The following is a 5,931-nucleotide window of genomic DNA, read 5'->3' on the forward strand; positions in this document are numbered from 1 at the left end:
TTCACTGTTATGCTGATGATACTCAACTATATATCTCAACAAGACCAGATGAAACTTCTAAATTATCTAAGCTAACAGAGTGTGTTAAAAATGTAAAACATTGGATGACCAATAATTTTCTCCTATTAAATTCCTATTAAAGACAGATATATCACTTATTGGACCAAAAAACAGTAGACGGAATCTCTTGGATTACAATTTGCAACTAGACAGATGTACTGTTACTTCCTTATATTAGACAGCAACTTGTCTTTTGAAAATCATATTTCCTATGTTACAAAAACAGCATTCTTCCATCTTAGAAACACTGCCAAGCAACGAAACATGTTACTTGTTTCTGATGCAGAAAAGCTAGTCCATGCATTCATGACCTCTAGACTGGACTATTGTGATGCAGTGCTAGGTGGTTGTTCTGCATCTTCAATAAACAAGCTACAGGTAGTCCAAAATGCAGTGGCTAGAGTCCTTACCAGGTCAAAAAAATATTATCATATTACCCCAATTTTACAGTCTCTGCACTGGCTACCTATTAAGTTCCGTATCAGTTACAAAATAGTATTACTTACCTATAAGGCCCTTAATGGGTTAGCTCCTGCATACATAACTAGTCTTCTACCACGCTACAATCCATCACGCCCCCTAAGGTCGCAAAACTCTGGACTTTTGGTAGTACCCAGGATAGCAAAGCCCACTAAAGGAGGTAGAGCTTTTTCCCATTTGGCTCCCAAACTCTGGAATAACCTTCCTGATAACGTTCGGGGTTCAGACACACTCTCTCTGTTTAAATCTAGATTAAATACACATCAAAATCATATTTCCTATGTTACAAAAACAGCATTCTTCCATCTTAGAAACACTGCCAAGCAACGAAACATGTTACTTGTTTCTGATGCAGAAAAGCTAGTCCATGCATTCATGACCTCTAGACTGGACTATTGTGATGCAGTGCTAGGTGGTTGTTCTGCATCTTCAATAAACAAGCTACAGGTAGTCCAAAATGCAGTGGCTAGAGTCCTTACCAGGTCAAAAAAATATTATCATATTACCCCAATTTTACAGTCTCTGCACTGGCTACCTATTAAGTTCCGTATCAGTTACAAAATAGTATTACTTACCTATAAGGCCCTTAATGGGTTAGCTCCTGCATACATAACTAGTCTTCTACCACGCTACAATCCATCACGCCCCCTAAGGTCGCAAAACTCTGGACTTTTGGTAGTACCCAGGATAGCAAAGCCCACTAAAGGAGGTAGAGCTTTTTCCCATTTGGCTCCCAAACTCTGGAATAACCTTCCTGATAACGTTCGGGGTTCAGACACACTCTCTCTGTTTAAATCTAGATTAAATACACATCTCTTTGGCTAAGCATTAAAATAATGCATCCCATGATCGTGCCCTGCAGTTATATCTGATCAAATGCACATTATTATTCTTTAGCTTGGGTTAAACAAATCAATTGTGTTTGGTTGGAACAGCAGCTACGCTAATCATGTCTCTATTTGTTTCTCTTTCACGGGATTCACATCCCGTGGTAACTAGGATTTACACAAGCTTCAGTCTGGATCTAGAACACCTGAGAAGAGATGATGCCAACCCCTCAGAGGACCTCAGATGATGCCAACCCTGAAACAACATACAGATCTACCAAATTTTGCTATAAGTTTGATTGCATCATATAATAATTGCTGTTAATAGTGTTCATCGTCTGTTTGATCACGTCTTTAATTGATTTTTCCGTACATTTCTGCCATATGTACATTAACTGACAGTCACCAACGATAAGCTACTACTAAATATATTGTAGAAACTTAATTTTCTGTAAAGTTGCTTTGCAACGATTTGCATCGTGAAAAGCACTCTACAAACAAACTTGAATTTAATTTAATTTAATATACAGCTTTATATGTATGGGTTTTCAATTCAGTAGGCTTGCTCAGTAGCTGTCACACCCCTTGAATCATTCTGTGTGTTTTTCCCTCTCCACGTGCTCCATGACCCAGTTTTCCCATGTTAATTGTTTCATTAGTTCCAGGTGTGTGTTGTCAATTACCCCATGTATTTAAGGTCCTGTCTGAGCTTTCTGAGTTTGTCTGGTATTGAATGTTCATCTATCCCCGCTGTGTATGTGTTCCTGGTTCCATAAAAAATATTATCATATTACCCCAATTTTACAGTCTCTGCACTGGCTACCTATTAAGTTCCGTATCAGTTACAAAATAGTATTACTTACCTATAAGGCCCTTAATGGGTTAGCTCCTGCATACATAACTAGTCTTCTACCACGCTACAATCCATCACGCCCCCTAAGGTCGCAAAACTCTGGACTTTTGGTAGTACCCAGGATAGCAAAGCCCACTAAAGGAGGTAGAGCTTTTTCCCATTTGGCTCCCAAACTCTGGAATAACCTTCCTGATAACGTTCGGGGTTCAGACACACTCTCTCTGTTTAAATCTAGATTAAATACACATCTCTTTGGCTAAGCATTAAAATAATGCATCCCATGATCGTGCCCTGCAGTTATATCTGATCAAATGCACATTATTATTCTTTAGCTTGGGTTAAACAAATCAATTGTGTTTGGTTGGAACAGCAGCTACGCTAATCATGTCTCTATTTGTTTCTCTTTCACGGGATTCACATCCCGTGGTAACTAGGATTTACACAAGCTTCAGTCTGGATCTAGAACACCTGAGAAGAGATGATGCCAACCCCTCAGAGGACCTCAGATGATGCCAACCCTGAAACAACATACAGACCTACCAAATTTTGCTATAAGTTTGATTGCATCATATAATAATTGCTGTTAATAGTGTTCATCGTCTGTTTGATCACGTCTTTAATTGATTTTTCCGTACATTTCTGCCATATGTACATTAACTGACAGTCACCAACGATAAGCTACTACTAAATATATTGTAGAAACTTAATTTTCTGTAAAGTTGCTTTGCAACGATTTGCATCGTGAAAAGCACTCTACAAACAAACTTGAATTTAATTTAATTTAATATACAGCTTTATATGTATGGGTTTTCAATTCAGTAGGCTTGCTCAGTAGCTGTCACACCCCTTGAATCATTCTGTGTGTTTTTCCCTCTCCACGTGCTCCATGACCCAGTTTTCCCATGTTAATTGTTTCATTAGTTCCAGGTGTGTGTTGTCAATTACCCCATGTATTTAAGGTCCTGTCTGAGCTTTCTGAGTTTGTCTGGTATTGAATGTTCATCTATCCCCGCTGTGTATGTGTTCCTGGTTCCATTGGCTGTTAATTAAAGTCTGTTTGTTTGAAGTTTACTCCACGTCTCCTAGTTCCTCGCTCCGTGCTCCTCACAGTAGCGAATCGTGACAGTAGCTCACATGATACCGTGTTGCACTTGAGAGGTGAAGAACTCCAGTACGAATCCCACTAAACTATGGTTCGACAAACAGTTCAAACCCAAGTAAGTTAAAATAGCATGGCTCTATCAGCAAATGTGTTTTTAAATCACTTTCCACAAGATTTGAAATTTTTCTGTCGGAATTTTTGCCCCTTCATCCAGTATATAATTTGTGGCGTCATCCACTGAATTTGGATTAGAAGGCCTGTTTTGCAATCTCCGTTTCAATTAATCCCAAAGATGTTTGAGGGGGTTGAGGTCAGGGCTCTGTGCAGGCCAGTCAAGTTCTTCCACACCAAACTCATCCAACCATGTCTTTATGGACCTTGCTTTGTGCACTGGCACACAGCCATGCTTAAACAGAAAAGGGCTTTCTCCAAACTGATCCTACAAAGATGGTGGCAAAGCACTGTCAAAAATGTATTGGTGTCTTGTTATGGTGAAGCATTAAAATTTCCCTTCACTGGAAGTAAGGGGCATTGCCAAACCCCCAAAACAGCCCCATAATCATTATAGCTTTTGCACCTAACTTTACAGAAGGCACAATGCAGTCAGCAGTGTCGGGAAGTAGCTAGCTACAGGTAGCAATGCTACTAATATAATTACATTTTTCAGTAGCTTGACAGTAGCCAACTACTTTTTTCAGCAAATAGCAGTGTAGCAGGACAATAGCTACATTCTATTTTGTGAATCTGCAATAGTCTGAAGCAGCACAGTGTCTTCTTACAAGATACTAAAATGACCACCATCTATTGTTACTGTATATCATGCAGCATCAGTAGTAAATGCTGCTCATCTCTGCAAGCGCTGTGAGTCACTGAAAAAAGCAACTTGTGAGTTCAAACTCCCAAAATGAACACAAAACAAACTTTGTTTTGGCTGGATTTTGTTCGAATTGATGTCACATCAGTTTGTTCTTTGATTTCACTTGAAGTATATCGGGGGCTTTAATGAAAAAAACATTTATAAAACTGGGCCCGTATTGACAAAACATTTTATCTTACCACTAAGAGTTCTCCTAAATAGCAGTAAAAGTTTTTAGCTAAGAGTTTTCTCTTAAAACCTATTCACAAAGCTGCTGAGACAAACTTTGACAAAGGAATAGACAGAAGTCTTAAACTAAGAGTAAGGGCGGGGTTGACTTTGTTGCTATGGATGATGTCAGCATACCTACTAACTATGCACACAGTGATTGGCTGATAGTCTCTTTCAGAGATGTATTCATATAAATATTGTAGAGCGCAATATAATGTTGCCATATTAAAATCAAAGTTTTAAAATAAAAATGTTAATTGCCACATTCAAATAAAGATTTTAAAATGCAGGCTAAGTGTCACTAATTAAACAAGTAGGCTATATATTCAGCTAATTGTCAGCCTCTTATGTAGCCTATGCTTCTCGTAAACAATTAGTCAATATGCATTAGGGCTGCCCTCGACTAAAGATTTTTCTGGTCAACTAGTAGTCGTCCCATTTTAAGCATTAGTCGACTATTAGTCGCACTTTTATTAATAAACCATATAAATCATAATAATGAGCCTTTAATTGATTGCCTACATAGCCTAATTAGCGCTCAAGCGCACACAAAAAAGGCTTGCCACAGCACACCGGTAAATATAATAATTATGAATGTGTTAGGGAAAAACAGCAAGTACACTGCAGTAACGTTTTAATAATTTATTGTTACACTAGTGCTTTTGTAGCATGTCTGGACCGGTTACCCTCACACACATAGAAACCACACGACCACTCGTTGATGAGATTCAGCACTTTCTTTTACTCAATCTGTAACAAGGAGAAATAATCAGTGGATCAACAGGCGACAGCTTCTCCCTCTCTGACACACAGAGTCATTCACGGGGAGAACCTAGTAGTACATGTGCTCATCAGCCTCACACAGGTAGACTGTGGCTATCTCATGGCATGTTGCACGCGGGGAAACCCCGGATGTTTTCCACTGATATCATTCCCTCCCAGACAAAATCCCAAAGAAAAGTTACACGACTTTAACGTTATATTCTTTTAACTTGAAAACAATAGTAGAGGAACAGAATTTTGTGGAGTTCATTAACCCACTCTTATTATGAAACACATAGAATTTATAACAGTATAAACAGCATATAAATAATAATAATACAATATGGGAAAGAAAAGAAAGCTAATTAAATTAAGTCAATAAATTATTCACACCAGTTACACTTTCTGTTTTTGGTTTAAGACATGAAGTTGGCGACACAGACTCGTCATCTCCGCAGTATGTGCCTGCAGGTTTCATACGGATTACATAATCTGAGAATATTTGTTTTCTATTGTAGGATATCAGACCGAATCAGACAATCTAAGATTTGGTCAAAACCGAGTTGAGGCACGAGGAGTCACAAAAATTCCACAGAGGCCCAAGACAACAGGATGTCATAAATCAGACCCCAGCCTCTCTGAAGCAAGCCTAAACCTAAGCCCCTGTCACAGAACAGTTTTCAACATTAACACAAAAGAACACATTGACAAGTCCAAGGAGATTGTAAAATTTTGGGGCAAGTTATCAAGAATAATGGTC

General features: G+C 38.6%; 1 long non-coding RNA gene across 1 annotated transcript in view; it reads left to right on the forward strand.

Moving 5' to 3' along the window:
- LOC107564786 (uncharacterized) overlaps positions 1–5,264 on the forward strand; it is an 8,835-nt gene extending 3,571 nt beyond the window's left edge. Inside the window, exon 3 of the long non-coding RNA XR_001606284.1 lies at positions 5,142–5,264. This is a non-coding gene — a long non-coding RNA (uncharacterized lncRNA). The remainder of the gene's footprint in view (positions 1–5,141) is intronic.
- The last annotated feature ends 667 nt before the right edge of the window (positions 5,265–5,931 follow it).

Source organism: Sinocyclocheilus grahami, unplaced genomic scaffold, assembly GCF_001515645.1.
Source record: "Sinocyclocheilus grahami isolate Dianchi unplaced genomic scaffold, SAMN03320097.WGS_v1.1 scaffold963.1, whole genome shotgun sequence".
Taxonomy (NCBI): Eukaryota; Metazoa; Chordata; class Actinopteri; order Cypriniformes; family Cyprinidae; genus Sinocyclocheilus; species Sinocyclocheilus grahami.